The sequence below is a fragment of the Cupressus sempervirens genome, chromosome 7 (genome assembly GCF_028749045.1).
Source record: "Cupressus sempervirens isolate cs-2001-9-10 chromosome 7, ASM2874904v1, whole genome shotgun sequence".
NCBI lineage: Eukaryota > Viridiplantae > Streptophyta > Pinopsida > Cupressales > Cupressaceae > Cupressus > Cupressus sempervirens.
In genome coordinates, this window is record NC_143124.1 from 431,431,811 (window position 1) to 431,448,668 (window position 16,858).

At 33.9% G+C, this 16,858-nt stretch overlaps 1 protein-coding gene across 3 annotated transcripts in view; it reads left to right on the forward strand.

The window, feature by feature from the left end:
• Positions 1–14,259: 14,259 nt before the first annotated feature.
• LOC149547394 (origin of replication complex subunit 4-like) overlaps positions 14,260–16,858 on the forward strand; it is a 159,830-nt gene continuing 157,231 nt past the window's right edge. Inside the window, exons 1-2 of one of the 3 annotated variants that reach the window (XM_089791628.1) lie at positions 14,309–14,504; positions 14,604–14,691. The gene's annotated coding sequence lies outside the window, so the exon portion shown is untranslated. Of the gene's footprint in view, positions 14,692–16,858 lie in introns of all 3 variants that reach the window. The other 2 variants (XM_089791630.1, XM_089791627.1) reach the window with 2 other exon arrangements.

A 16,858-nucleotide genomic window follows, 5' to 3' on the forward strand; every position in this document is an offset into this window, starting at 1 on the left:
GCGCCCTAGATAAAAATTATGACCCATTGGGGAATGCAATTTTTTTGGGAGATGGAATAAATAAATTGATGACACATTTTGTGAAGATTATTCAAGTTTTGACTAAAAAGGAGACAACCTTAATTAAATCATATCCAAACAAAGCCAAGGAAGTGATGGAAAGACTTGCTGGCAAATATGTGCTAATTCCAAGTCAGAGTACTCTTTAGAGGAAGACTAGATATACTGTGGCCAAGAATATAGACATTCAACCTATGCCAATTTATCAAAGACAAATTTCTAAGATTCCTTCTAAAGAACCAGTTGCTAAGAAGCAAAAATTAGAGGAAGGTTCCTCATCAAAGGTTGATGTATATTCACCTTCCCAAAATCCCATGCATTTTGACACTAAACATACAATGATGGATCAATTAAAACAATTGGAAGGCCATGATAATGTTTTGATTACTATGACTGAGTTGGAAGAAGGAATGCCACAGGAACCTCCAATGCCAATTTTGGATTTAACAATTGAAGATTTCAAGGGGAGGGAGATAGATCTTGTTATTGAATAGGCTTCTAAAGAATTTGTTTTTCATGATGATTTTGTTAAATCTAGGGGCATTTACTAAATTCTTGTAGAGAAATAATATTTCAATTTTTGAGGCAAAGTTTAAGAAATTAGATAGAGCAACCTGACAAAGAGGACTCTGTAATAGAGGAAGAGATAAAAGAAAGTTTTGATCAGATAACCTCAAAAGTTGGAAGGCAATTGCTAAAGGATGTAGGTGTCATGATAATCCCTGAGTGGGATATTGCAAATGCCATAATTTTTTATGTTGTTAGAAAGGAAAATGAAACAAAGTTTAAGACATAAGAAGAGGTCAAAGAGCTCATAAGGGAGTAAAATATAGTGGAGACCACTGAGCATTAGTGATGTGGTCAATACAAAAAAGGGGTGAGTCTAGGCTCCAAGAGACTTTAAAGCATACATGGAATTTGATGGTGTATAGAGTATATGAAACTGATAGTGAGCAATTAGTCCTAATGAATAAAGAAGTAGTTGATTTTAACCTAGATGTGGCTAGAAAGGATAAACAAAGGTTCAATGATTTAAATGTGAGGTTTGAAAAGGTTTTGGAAGCCTATGGTGATAGGGGTTGAGAAATTGATGAAAAGAATTGAATCATTGCTAATCTTCAAAAATAATTAGGGAAAAAGAAAGTGACATAAGAGACATCCTTGACAATGATTGCAGCATCCCCTACTCTAGCTCCTCCTCCTGGACCTATTATTGACGTCCCAAATACCCCACAACATCCAAAATATTATTCTAAAGAGGACTTGGAAGAGGATAAGGCTAAACTCAAAGTTGCACAATTGGAGATAACTCTAAAGTACAAGGAAAAAATTAGAGATACAATTTTATTCCTCATTGATCATGTTAATTGGACTCTGTTTCATTTTGAAATGTCCAAGATAGTGGACATATGGATTGAGTTGAAAAGGAGTGAAGATATGCTGAGACAAATCCTTGACAAGTGGGTCAATAAAGAGCAAGAAGTAGCTATTTTATGTGCTAGTATAATTGATATAATTGATACCAGTACAATAATTGAGAAGACATTTGACCAAATTACCAATATTTTAGATTTTTATATAAGGAGAGAGATTCTACAAAGAAGAGCAAATGCATGCTTCTCTAGATATATTAGTAAGGATTTTGATCTGTTCCCTCAGGCTTTGAGCAACCCATTAAATTTAAAATCAAAAGAGCATGGGGATTGAATTAAAAGAAAGTGTAAATGTAAGGATGAATGACATTGTAAATAAAGAGGACAATATTTGGTTTGCAAGGACCGTAGAAGAGATTGTAAACATCTAGATTTTCTCTGTTTCTTTTCAAAAGGAATTTCAAGAGTTGAATAAGATGGCAAAAAGTATTTTGAAAAGAGAGATAGAGATTCTTAGTTTTAATTGGCTAGATGATGCAGTTTTCAATGAATGAATGACAGAATGTTCCTTAGTAACAGAGCCAACATAGGATAAACCACAAGGCATGGATGCAACTAAGGAGATGGAAAAGATGGCCCCACAATCAACTAAAGAAACAACACAAGAGGTTCCAAGTGAGCATAAAGAAGAAAGGTTGAAGACGCCCTTGTTGTATCACATGCCACATATATCTAGCATACAAAGCAGCTAACAATTATTGAGAGAAGGAAAGTAATTATTATAATAGAATACCTTACTTTTATGGTTCATCTACTATGGGTATATCTACATAACAACTTATGTAATTACTTTCAAATTAGATGAAATCATATTTTGTTTAAGCACATGTGTCATTTTTCTTCAATGCCTGAAGCTTGTTGCAACATATCCTATATAAATGAGTTCCCAAGGCTAGAAGAGGGTCCAAATTTTTATGTTATGAAATTACTATGAATTTTCTCATGTTTTGAGTCATCTAGTATTGTATGTTTTCTCTTAGACTATTAATGATAAATGAGTAAAGAGATATAAATTTCTAAGTCTATTCAAGTGCCAATTCTTGCAAAATACTGATACTAAATTGTATCCTTCAAAGAAGATAATACAAAGCACAAAATGCTAATCTCCTAATTTGGATCTTGTCTCTTGTTGTGTTACTTTTGATTTTATGAATTTCATTGACAAAGTCTCTTGAATTTTCAGTTGTGATTCATTTTTAGTCAAATCTTATTTCATATTTTTCTAGTAATCCAATGGATTACGTAAATGCTTGATGTGGGATAAGGGGGTTAAGGGTAACTATCATAAGATATTGATAAGAATGAGTTCTAAAATTGGGTACTAGTTTACTTTTCATATAGTGATAAGTTAGATCTAAAGTTATGTATCAAACAATGTTAGTATTGGCCCAAATGGATAAAGCACTAATCAAATGTTAAAGTTCTTAGGTCTGGGATAATATATAATACAAAGTCAATCAAATCAAATTTTAAAAACCTTTACAATTGTGAGTTTAATGTGTAGCCTACACTTGCTTTAAGAAATTCTTGGGTTTGAGAGATTAGTTGTCTGAAAACCATTTCAATCCTTAAATTAGAAGAATAACAAGCAATCAGCTATTATGTTGGAAGTTATTTTTGAGAGTTGATAGGTATATGGGAGATCTATAAATTCCAAGGCATACCTGCCTGAATCTTGTAGAGTTCAAAGGGAAGAAGACAAATCAGTCTTAATAGTTGGCCCTATTGAATTGCTTTAAGAATACTTATAATGATTTTTGGCTAACTCCCAAGTATTCTTGCATTTATAAGGTAGTTTAATTCCTATCAAATCAGGAGTCAACAGGTGCATATACAAGATGATACTTTGTTTGTGGTTCACTTAAGGGATCTTCGATGGATATGAATAATTGTAACATTAATATTTTATTCAATGTGACATTAAAATATCATATTGTGTTTGTTTGAAATTGGGGAGAGATATTTAATAGAGTGAAATATTTGTATCTACTAGTCAATGTGTAGTCAATGATATTGAGCTCACATGATTTTATAAGCTTGTTTCTATAAAGAAAGCATAAGTTTGTGGTTTGGATTGGCTAGTTGAGGGTTTATCTACAAGATATACTTTTGTTATCTCGTGGCTTGTCTCTGGCTTTCCTATTTGAACATGGCAATAACATGTGTTTTCCTTTCATATATTATGTAGGAAATTAATTAAAATTTTGATCACGTAAATGTCAAACTTTGTTCATCTATTAAAAGAATGTGAAATAAAATATCAAATTTTCAAGATAGGTTGGTCATATATTTTAAACCTATCCATATTGTGGATTTAATAGGTGTAGTTCTTAAGAATGTTCTACCCACCAATGAAAAGTGATCTATGATAGTAAAAGTAGTAAAAGAAAACATTTGTTAAAAAACTTACAAAAAGATTTACAAATGTGAAATTGATTTATTTTTTCGGTAAATAACACCTAAAACCTAGTGTAAAAGGCATTGAATCTATAATATTTATGATAACAAGGCTAATATCAAATTCTCCACATCCTTGTCAAATAAAAGAGATGCTATCAAGTTATATTCCTCACCAAACTTTTGAAAACTCAAGTTATCCAGAGGAAAATTTCAACAGGTGAATATAGTTATATTTAAACAATTTAAACAACCAACCTGTGAAATTCCCATTATTTATCAATGTTAAAGTGTAGATTGATCCAAGTAAGAAAAAACCACACATAAGCATGTTATTACTCTGCTCAAAATATGACAAGCAAACAACTCATTAAGATTGCTTCAAGCAATCATCCAGAGGCGAGAGAACCTTCAACCGCACAATTGATTTAACATTACTACTGAACCTTATCGACAAGCACTGTTAAATTTTACCAAACCCTGGGGAACTTAAAAAATGAGCATTAGAACAAGTCTAAAAACTCGAACCTAGCATCCAAGGTAAACAGGGCTTCATTAGAGCACAAAGATAACATTCTTACATACGAAAAAACTTAGACTTGTATGATGTTAGGGTTACCACACTCCATACCAATCCAACAATAAGAAGGCAACATGATGACATTAACACTCAACCCTATCCTAATAATGCAGATGGGTGAGAAGTGGTAACTTGTAGAAAATAATGTAGAATATTAATGATTAGTAGCCCTACCCATAGAAACACTCTTCACAAATGCCCCACACAAATCATAGAGGCAAACAAAACTCTAATAGGAAGTAGAGCAAGATCCAAGTCCAAAGCCAGAAACCTGGGTAATAACCAATAACTATGTATATATGCATATTGAGACAAGGCTAAAAGAAACTCAAAAAAACAATAGCAAGAATTAGGAAAGACTCAACACATTAACCAATGTGCATAGTAACTCTAATAATAATAAGAATAAGAGAAACAAAATACTCCCAGAGGCACAATAAAATTTAGGTAAAAAACTTGAAATTCTTCATGACAACAATATAAGAAATCCAAGTAAAATAGGAAAAATAGAACATGAGCTCAAGAGAACAACATATAAAATGACGGAGACAAATTTCTGAGGGTTTTGTTACCTTTCAATATGTAGCAGAAGTTGAGCCTAGTAGCAAAACCACTTCAAAGCTAAAATAAAACTCGCCTTCAATCCCCCTATACTATAGAAAAATTAAAAATCTTTCAAGCCCTAAGACATGTACAACCCAAACTAGAGAGAAAAAATCCCAAATGCATACGTGCGCATAGAAAAGGTTATAAAAATGAGAGGTAGGAAAGATTATGAGCAAAGCTATTGTGTGACCAAGAGTAATAACGAAAGTGAGCGAAAAAAAATATAGATTAGTCAGACCTCAAAACAAATTTCATTTTAATTATTCTGTAATGCTCGTTTTGAGGCGATTTGAAATTAAAATGAGCATTAGACCAATTCTACATATTTAGGTGGAATACAAAATCCAAATTTTGGGGGGTAAATGGGTATATACCAAATTCTTATTTTTTCCAATTCCAATTCCGATTTGGTGAACCCAAACAACAGATTAGAAATTTTTAAGAATTTTGTATGCTAATTCCATTCTAATACTTGCAACCAAACAAGCCCTTAGAGACTAGGGATGAGGTTACACTACACAGGCTACATGTGACCACCACTATGTCTTTGTCTAAGGGTTCTAGGATGTTACAATATATATTATATTAACACTGTCTATGATTGAAAATATTAAAAGAAAATGAGTGCAAAACAAAAATATTGAAGTGTAAAACTATACATATTTAAAAATGAAAAAAAGAAATCTAAACAAATTCATAATACAATATTTAAAAAAAATATTTATTGTAATTTTGTTAAGAGGATTCAATTGTGTAGTATTTAAGTCAAGTTGATTGATTCTTTTTTAACGAGTAGTGATTGACAACAACCAACAATGAATGGAATACTTAGCACTAACAATTTATATCCCTTACTAAAAAAATGACACAATTTTGCTTCTAAAATCATTTATTAGGGGAGGGGAAAATAAAAAGCAATGGCAATAGGCAACAAGTGCAATGACAAAATTGAGTTTTGGCTACATGCGTTGACAAAAGTAAAATTTCAAAAATATTTTGCACTCAAATTTATTTTAATTTTGTCTTATTTTATTTAATAGTATTATAAATTTTGTATGTATTTATAGTAAAAATATACAATATAATTTGAAAAGAGAGTATAAATTTCAACAAATCTTATGATATATTAATGGTTAACTAAAATATTCAATCTAATTCTATAATTTAGAGTCTAAAAATATTAATCTTTCTAGCTTAAAAAAATATAAGAAATTATACTTCAAATGATGATATTTTAAAAAAATAGCAAAAAATGATAAATTTTCTTGAAAAAAAATCTAAATCTCAAAAACTCTTTAAAAAACCACACATATCTTTTATATAACTTCAATGCTTCAAATAATAATATATTAAAAATAATATCTAACAATTTTATAAGTTTACCATGAACAATGATATGTCTAATTTTTTATATTAGAAAAAGGAGGAGATGGAGAGGTCGAGGTAACCAATAAGAAGATGAGGAGGAGGAAGAAGGCAAGAGATAGGAAGAAGAAGACAAAGAAGAGGAGACAATAAGGAGGAGGTGAAGGAGAATGTGAGGAAAAGGAAGAGGAAGAAGTGGAAGAATGAGAGGAGAAGATGAAGAGTGAGAGAAGGCTAAGAAAAAGTAGTATCAATAATTGATTTTACCTTAGTGAATTAGGTGAGATTTTATCAAAACAATCTTGAAAGCCTATCTAACAACGTCATCACAAATAATAGGGTGTAAGTTTAACAAACCATGAGAAATTAATCAACATTGAAACATGTAGTCCACCTTTTTCAAATGTTGCAATATATCTTACTATCCACGTAGTCGACCTCTTTTGGTTGCAAATACTAGTTATTATTAATAATTACATATTAATTTGAAAGTATATGGAATAGTAATAATATGTGTAAAACACATTATAAATTTATTAAGTTTAATATAATTTAATAAATCTATATAGTATGTTTTTACATATATTATTATTATTATTCCCAATAATATTAGGTTTTGTTAGATAATATGCTATTAGGCTAAGTTTTCAATATCAGTGCAATAAATATTAAAAAACAAAAAATAAATTAAGTTTGCTTCTAATAAAAAAATTATTTAATATTTGTTACTCGCACATTTTAGAGAGAGGATTAATTATATTAATTTCGAAAAGAGAGAGATTAGTTCTCACTTAAACAACTTTCTCTCTCCCCATACTTTTCTCTCTCCATGTACTAAAACTTGTAGAGAGAAGTTCGAGGTTTGAGTTTGAGTTGCCCTCTTTCATTCTCAATCTTCTCTCTCTCCATACTTTTCTCTCTCCATGTACTCCAACTTATAGAGAGAAGTTCGGGGTTTGAGTTTGAGTTTGCCTTCTCATTCACAATCTTCTCTCTCCACATATTAAAGTACTCTCTCTCCACATACTCCAACTTTTTAACCTAATCCTAACCCGAACTTCCCAACCCAAACTCCAACTTTAGAACAACTATAGGCAGTAGATGCAAAGTAGAATTTCTAGCACGTTAATCCTCCAGCAAAGCACATGACTTCTCCATTTCGTCTCCTAGCAAGAATAGGTAATCCAAGTGCAAGGATCTTCACTCATTTCCCCAACCTGCAACATTAATGGAAACGTAGACAGAACACAGAAAGAAGGAGTTGTTTGTACACATATCTGAGAGGAAGCTTTGAAAACTTTGATCACTTGGTCATTTCCAGCCCTTGAAGAAATTATCATGTCATTCCTTGGGACCATAGACAAGGCACGTGCATTTTTTTCTTTGTGACCTATGGCTTGGCATTCGTTCTATTATTAAAGTTGAGTTTCTGATAAGAGACAAAATGTAAAAAGGGAGTAGTAGCAGGTAGGAGGTTCCTCAAGCACAAGAGTTGTTCAATGAATTGTTTTTGCGTCAATAAAGCCACAGGTAAAACACATGAGTAGACCACAAGTAAGGAAAGTTAAGTACAAAGGAAGCTTCCAAGTGTTTAAGAAAATGTTCCCAGTTCATCCTGCATGTGGTAAGAAGAGAACACTTATGCTTAACATGGGCATACTTGTTTGAACAAATACCTCAACCATCTACAGGTGGAGAATGCAACTAAGTGTTTCACAAAATGATTAGGCTCGTATCTCACCTTCAGTTTGAATAGAAAACAATGGGTGCTATCCAGAATGAGTATAATATGACTGTCAAAATGCTATGGAAAATCAATATTCCCATTGATTCGGGATTCATGGGTCTTCCACCTTATGTTTTTATCAGTGTCTGCATATTTGTATAGTGCAATTGAATTTGTGTACATGGGAGGTGGTTCATTGAGATGATGGTGGAACGAGCAAAGAATGTGGATGATAAAAGGCATTTCATCGTATCTGTTTGGACTAATTCAAGTCCTCTATAAATTAATGGGTATTTATAAAGTGGGTTTTGAGGTGACAAGCAAAGTATCAAATAGTGAAGCAGTAAAACAATGTGAAGCATAAATATTTGAGTTTGGGGTGGCCTTTACACTATTCATCCTCCTGCCGCACTGGCAATGATAAACTTGGTAGCATTGATCAATGGATTATCGCAGTTGAGCTTGACAAGGTATAAAGGATTCGAGACTATGTTTGTACAGTTAATGTTATCGGGTTTCCTGGTAATAAATAACATTCCAATATTGGAAGCGATGTGGGTGAGGAAGGATAGAGGGTGTATGCCCATATCCATTACTATTTCCTCCTCTCTTTTAGGAGTGTGTGTAGTGGAAACTCTATGTGAACAAGCTTACGGAACCAAAAGATATGAGATGTTGGGAATATACTTACAAAGATCCACAATCCTACTTATGCTCACAGCTATTCCTCTCACAATAATTTACATATTTTCCAAGCCACTTCTAGTGCTTTTGGGTGAATCAGATAAAATAGCATCTGCAGCGGCAATATTTATATTTGGTCTCATTCCTCAAATATACATGTATGCTGCTAATTTTCCTATCTAGAAGTTTATGCAAGTGTAGAGCATTGTGGCATCGAGTGTTTATATCTCTTTCATTACAATATTTATCCACCTATTTTTGAGTTGGTGGGTTACTTACAAATTAGGGTGGGGACTGTTTGGGGCAACATTTGTTTTGAGTATATCATTGTGGATTGTAGTTTTGGCACAGTATGCTTATATCATGAATAGTCCAAGGTGTAAGAAAACATGGGTTGGCTTTTCTCTTCAGGCTTTCACTAAGTTGCCATCTTTCTTAAAGCTATCTATTGCTTATGATGTCATGTTATGTTTAGAGAAGTGGTACTTTCAAATGTTGGTCCTCATCACAGGCCTCTTGAAAAATATAGAGATCGCATTGGATTCACTTGCTATATGTATGCTAATTTTGGGGTGAGGTTTCTTCAATTTCTTCCACCTCTCATTCCATTAGTTATAGCTTAGCATCAAAAGTTGGAGTTGTAAAAGTTAGAGTTAGTTACAAACCATCCTTAGATTAGTCCAAACTCTAATTTTTGAGGTAGTTACAAACCCGAAAAGTTGGTTATTCTAGAATAGCTATAAATTCCTAAAAATCAATATAATAAGGGACTTTTTTGGACTTGAAGATAGGGAACACTTATGCTCTGATAACAAAGCAATTTTTGGAAAGTGTGTACAATTGTTGTTTTTTTGTAATCAGTTATTTCTTACTTTCTTGGAGTAAGGAAATAAAGGAAGTACATTTAGCGTTCTCTTTCTAAAGAATCTGAATTGTTGAAGTGTCGATTCATTTATGAGTATTTTCATGGTATGGTGTGAGTATTCATGAATGGTTGAATTAGCATTGTGTCAGTGATAGTTCTCAAGCGTAGTCCTTGATTGCTCTCATTAGTAGTTTACATCATTTTTATGAAAACATTGAAGGCGTGTGGTGCATTCGCTATCAATGGTTTTCCTTTTTATTTCCTAAGTTCTATTCATCTTTATTGAAAAAGCACAAATTTTATCTTATGAGGGAGCTGCCCCTCTAAACGCAGAGGAAGGCCGGATATCAAGGGCTTATCCAACTGTTGGAGACATCAATTTGCCACATACTCCATTGGGCCAAATCGTATATTCTCAAGGTGACAAATTTGTTTACCAATAGATTTTTGGCGACTCTATTGGGGATACTGAACAAGAAAGATTGATAGTCACCTGTAATGAAGCACAATGGTGCTACCGCATGAGAACATTTTTCCAGTTCTCCAACCAAACCTCGACTTTCAAGATACTTAGGAGGATATCATCTCAGACTTGAACACTCTAGCTTGGAGGTGTAGACGAAGTGCATAGCAATATCATCAAGTAAATCAAGTTCTTGAAGAAGAAGAAGAGTTCGGGGAAATCTTGCGAAGAGCTCCTATTGGTCAAGATGTAGTAGTTATTGACAGAATAGTAGTTATCCCAAGAAGAAACAGGTAGAATCTTGGTCACATTCAAGGGCAAAAAAATCATAACCACTAAGCTGGCTAACAAACCATACACTGGGGTAGATAGACAAAAGGGTCTGGTAGACGAAGATTTTGAAGCCCTTCAAAAGTTAGATTTCAAGCCAATCACTCCTAAAAAGAAAAAGAAGGTTAAGTCTGTTAGTAGGTCATCTTCACCAACCAATGCTACTGTTTCTCCTGTGGCCTTTCAAGCTTTGATTCTACCAGGTACTCTTGTACCTCTAGCTATAAATTTGTAGCCCTTGAACATTATTCTTCTAGCTATGGCGCATCAAGCACTGCAGCCACCAGTCCCATGGGGAGTTGCTATTGGTCCTCTAGCTTTAGGGAACCAATTACATGACATGCCTATTGGTTCTCGAAAAATCCTTCTTAAGTTTTCTGGTGACAAAAAAGTCACTACTGATCAGCATATAAGTGCATTCTTTACAGCAAGTGGGGTTCTTGCAATTCAACACAAAGATGTTTCTGTTTGCCTTTTTGTCGAAACACTCACAGAAGCCACAACTGAATGGTTTGGTCAATTGCCAGTTGGATCAGTAACTTCATGGGCTACCTTGATTCAAGCTTTTGAAAGGAGATTTAAAATCGCCGAGGATGAACATTTGCTCCTTTCCTAGTTGACCTTAATGAAGAAAGGAATTCATGAGCCCATGCGAGAGTTCATTGCTCATTTTAACCAGATGATCAACTTAATTCCAGCTAACAAAAGACCCACTAAAGAAAATCAAATAACATTCTTCATCAGTGCCCAACCTTTTGATGTAAGCTTTTAGATACGAAGGGCATGACCTCCTAATCTGGCAGAGGCACAAACTTTGGCTATTGAAGTGGAGGATGACTTGCTTAGTTCAGGAAAGTGGAGTCGTGACTTACAAAAAGGAAAAGGTCAACAAGCTCCTGTTTCTACCACTAATCCTTTATATCAAAAATTGGCTAATGATCTGTTACAACTCAAAAAACAGTTGCCCTATAATCCTCCACCTCTATATCAAGATATTCCAAGAAGGAATTATATGCCATATCAGCAAAACAGACAAACTAAATGGCTACCCCAATCAACACCAAGATTAGCCATTAAACATCCTACATCATCCAATAAACAAGCAGCTATGTGTGATTTTCACCTAACAATAGATCATGATAGTGCAAGTTGTCCCAAGATGGCCAGATTCATGCAAATGCATTTGACAGTGGAGAAAATAGAAGAATATGTGGCTACTAAAGATGTAACAGAAACTACTACTGGGACCTCCTCCATAAAATTTCTAGAGTATGAATCTGATAATGAGAAAGCTGAAGATATCAACAATCATTCTTGCAATACGGCTACACCAAATTGGAGACAGAGATTAGAAGAGAAGTGGGCAAAAGAAGCAAAGGATAAAACTTCTGATGAGATTGCTAAGTGCATTCTATCTCGGAAGCATACTCCGGAAGAGCCTTCACAAGCAAAAGAAACAGATAAGTATAAAACCTCTCCCATTGTTGAAGACTCTTTTGATTTTATTGATCATTGTAAAAAGACCAAAGTACAAATTTCTCAGTTGGACTACCTTAAGGCAAATCCTCATCAATTAGAAAGGTTGATCCAATGCATTGGTAAAGGAAAGAGTTCACCTAAGATCACTATCAACCATGAGTCAGGAGTTTCTCTGGAAGCGGAGGATAATTTGGAAGGGCCCATGACTAAGAAATAATCTTTTGTTGCAGTGTCTTTTTCAGACAAACCTGACCCTTTCTATGTTTCTCTTTATATAGCTGGATGCAAGTTAAGTAATTGTATTATTGATTCCAGTGCATCCGATAATGTTATGCCTTCAAAGGTAGCCCATGCCTTAGGACTCTATCTAAATAAACCATTTGGAAAAGTGTATTCTATGGAGGCAAAACAAGTCCCACTAGTTGGCTAGTTAAAAGATGCTTAAGTAGCACTTACAGCGCATCCCGAGAAGAAGTTAAAATTGAATATCTTGGTTGCAAATATTCTTGCCAGTTATGGGATGCTTTTGAGTAGAAGTTTTTGCAAAGACCTCAGTGGTGAGATCAAGATGGACATGTCTCACGCCCTTATGCCCTTATCCCGATTGGAGATAAAAAGGTTAAGCTTAATCTTGAACCTAAAGCCAAATATATAGTCTTGAAATCAGATGATCCAAGAGCGAAAATATTGTATGTTGATATTGGGCATGAGACATATATGATGACATCTACTGAAGAAGATGTAACTGAGCCTCTATTGCCTGATATAACCAATGAATTATGGTCAATGGAGTTTGATGGAAGTTCTTCTTCTTCTGGTTCAAGTGCTGGGATAGTATTGATATCACCAAAAGGAGAGAAGTTTTCGAAAGCTTATAAGTTGGCCTTTGAAACCACCAATAATACCGCAGAATATGAAGCTCTCCTACTTGGTCTCAAGTATGCAAGAGAAAAAGGAATCAAACAATTCAAGGTATTAGGAGATGCATAATTAGTTGTCAATTAGGTGCGGAGGCAATATCAAACAAATAATACCAAACTAAACGCATATAGAAATAGAGTGTGGGATGAGATTGAGCATTTTGATGCTTTTTCTTTATCTGCTATCCCTCATGAACAAAATTCTAAAGCAAATTGTCTCGCAGTCTTTGCATCTTTACTTATTCCTCATCCTGAGTTCAACAAAGATGTTTACACAGTAGAGATGATTCATAGACCTAGTGTGCCTGATAATGATCGACACTGGCAAGTTTTTGATGATGATGGTCAAATCATTGCATTTCTCGAGGGAAGGCCTCCATTTTCAGACCTGAAATTTGAAGGATCACGTAATCATAATTGAACACCAGGAGATGACCTTGAGGTTATTCAATTGGATGGTAATGTTATCCCGAGAGGATTAGTCACCCTAGAAAGCCTTTTTGACAAAGAAGACAAAAGGAAAGAGAAAGTTGAAGACACTAAATCCTCTAATTGTTTAGGTTATGAGAAAGTAAATATTGGTTATGAGGAAAATCCCAAGATGGTCCTAATAGGGAAAGATTTGACATTAGAGGAGAAAGTAGAATTCACGAAGTTGTTGAAAGCCTACCAAGACGTTTTTGCTTGGGGTTATGAAGATCTAAAGGAATTCCTGAATGGAAAATTTAAACATCAAATTCCTTTGAAACCTGGTTCAACTCCCTTCAAGCAAAAGCAAAGGCAATTCAATCCCAAGGTAGCTGACGCTATTTTCAATGAAGTTGATAAGATGCTTAAAGCAAAGATTATCTATCCCATTCACCATTCAACATGGGTAGCCAATATCATTCCCATCAGGAAGAAGAATGGTGAGATAAGAATATGTGTTGACTTCCGTAATTTGAATTAGGGGTCACTTAAGGATAATTATGGACTCCCTGTCATGGATCATATTCTGCAGTTGGTATTTGGCTTAGAACTCATGTCAATGCTAACCATTTTATAATTGATAACGTATATATAATCAAATACAATCGAATATAAATATATTTCGTATAATAAATTTAATTCTAACCATTTTATAATTGATATCTAAACATTTCTTTAGATAGATTTATTTAAGATATCTATACTAGTATTATTATTTATACATAATATTTATTTATCGAGTTGATTAATTTCATTCAACTTTACATAAGCAAAATCTAGACAAACAATATAATATATTATTAAAAAATTATAAGATAATTAGATTTTTAAAAAATATTTATTATAGTTTACCATATTAATAAATAAACAATCCAACCGTTTTATATTTTTAGTTTGCAATAAATCAGACGAAATAATTTCTTTCAACTCTTAGCAGGTGTAGATCACAGAAAATGCCACCACGTATGTGTATCTAAGCGACGACAATCTCTACATTGATCATTTGAAATATTCAAATACGCTACATAATTTCGCGGGCAAGCTTCTCTGAGTCCGCATCATCTAAAATCAGTATTACACTGCAGCTCAGCTTCTGCTCGTATCCAGTAACGCCCCGATCAAGTTCAAGTAAGTGTCTTATTTATGAGTGTCATTTGAAGAAGGGCTTCCCTACAAAAGCTTCAAAAAAGTGAGTAATGCCTTACAAGTTGTACATATTTGTTCAAGAAAGTGTAATTTGCTCAGAGCGTGCTTTTGAATTCACGACGATAACATTCGGTTTGAAGGGTTTCTTCCACTGCAGCAAAGCTTCCAGGTAAATGCATATTCCCAAATTTATTTTTTCTGATCTTTCAATTAATTTTGTTCTGCTCTGGCGTTTTACATGCATTGCTTCCGTTAATTAGAGTTTTGTAGGTCTATATCTGTCTGAACAATATTTTTTTTTATGCGAGATGTTGTGTGTTTTAAATTCAAGGAGATTATGCCTGTAAAGTCGTCTGAGCGTTGATTTTGCTAAGTGAAATTTTGTTTGAAGGGTTTCTACTGCAGCAGAGGTTCCAAGTACATGCATATTCCTAAATTTATTTTTCTACTCTATTAATATATCCTGCTTTGCTATGATGTTTTACAGGTCTTCGCTTTGTCTATTTATTATTAGACTCATATTGGTCTGTATCTGTGTGTACAATATACATTTTACGGTGAAATGTTTTGTACTGTGTGTTTTAAATCCAAGATGACTCTGCCTATAAAATTATCCGAGCGTTAGTTTTGTTGAGTACAGAAACGAGAAACACCGTCATTGTTAACTTACTGTAAGCACCATAAGGTATCTAGCAGAGATTTATTATCTATTTGTTACGTTAAATAGTAAACACCTGTGCTTCTTCGATCGGATGTGCCATTTTAGAGATAGATGTTACAATTGCCCCTCACTTAATGCCCCACTCATGAATTTTAATTTATTTTTCACAAATCTATATATTTGGGTGTTCTAGGAATGTTACAGAGAGGGTTTAGAACGTCTAATTTGTTCTGAAAAAAACCATTGAAGTGTGAGGTTAGCAGAGAGATCAAGCTGACTTCCAATCTGGATGAAACTCGAGAATGTTAAATTGATTGGAAGAGATAGGAAAGAAGATTCATTAGTTGAGCATTCTGTAAGCAATTCACGTGCTTTATCAGTGCTGCCACGTTTTTCATACATGTGTTCCAGGGTAATCGTATGGAAACCGAAAAGAAGAACTGAAACTCAGTGTGCATAGACTGTCTTCACTATCTTCTGGAAGGAAATCCCTACTAAGAAAATGCGAGCTGTCATCTATTAGTCTTAACAAACATTTTCCCTATTTGGATGCCTGCTCAAGTGCCTTCTCAAGTAAGGCTAGGAGTTCCAGATCAAATAGAGAAATGTCCCAATATACATTCCCAGTAGCAAAAACTAAAGGACTAGAATAAGAAGTAACACTGAGTCTTTAATGATGGTTGCTATTTTGTCTTTAATAAACACATCTCTATTGTTGTTCTGAAGCAATCTGAATATTATCCTTAAGTTCAGGATATCTTGATTCTCTTTGGCTCAGTCAAGAGCTTTTGCAGCTCTTGGAATCAGAAAAAAAGTAGTCGACAGATTTAGAAGCTTCATAACCATATAAAGCTTTAGAAAAGGTCATAATGTAATGTCTCCCTTTTCTGCGTTAAGGAACACTACATGATTACTCACATTTCTTTATGTAGCAAGCAATGGAAGATAGCACAAAATTCTTGGCTTCTCTGCTAATAAAGCAAGAAATGGAAGATAGGTTTGAATAATTGAAGCTTTAGCGTAAATACATGTGCAGTATGTTGAATGTAATTTAATGTTTCATATACAATGCAGATGGAATGTAGTGATTGTGTAAACAATCAGTGTATAAACAATGTATTTGTTGTTTCTGATATAACAATGAATATATGCAAAACTGAGATGAGTCTCAGCAATTATGTACTGATTGCTGTTAGCAGCTATCTGATCTGCGTTAAATGCATGCAACTGTATGCAGGTCATCTCTAATATGGCAGTCTACATATGCTCTGATAAGTACTGATAAGGCAGTGTCTGATATGGTGAAAACACTAGGCTTTGGGATGCCATTCTCGACTATGGATTTATATGCTTGCACCAATGGGGATGCTGAAAGGCAACATGCTCTTGTATGAAGCAATCCTTTCAGTGTAAAAAATAATAAGTTTATATTCCAATGATTCTTGATCAAATGAAGTGATTAACATAGTATACTTGCGATTTAAGGGGAAGAGGTGTGTTTGAAGGGATACCTTCCAAACCCACTTATTACCAAAATAATCATAGAATGATTATTATGGTAATTAATTGTTTAACTGATTAACATACAAATCATACCATTAATGAACTCTTTTCATATGTTGAGTGCCATAATGGTGTTAGAAAGTAAAGTCCATCAATATAACTGAGAGGTGGC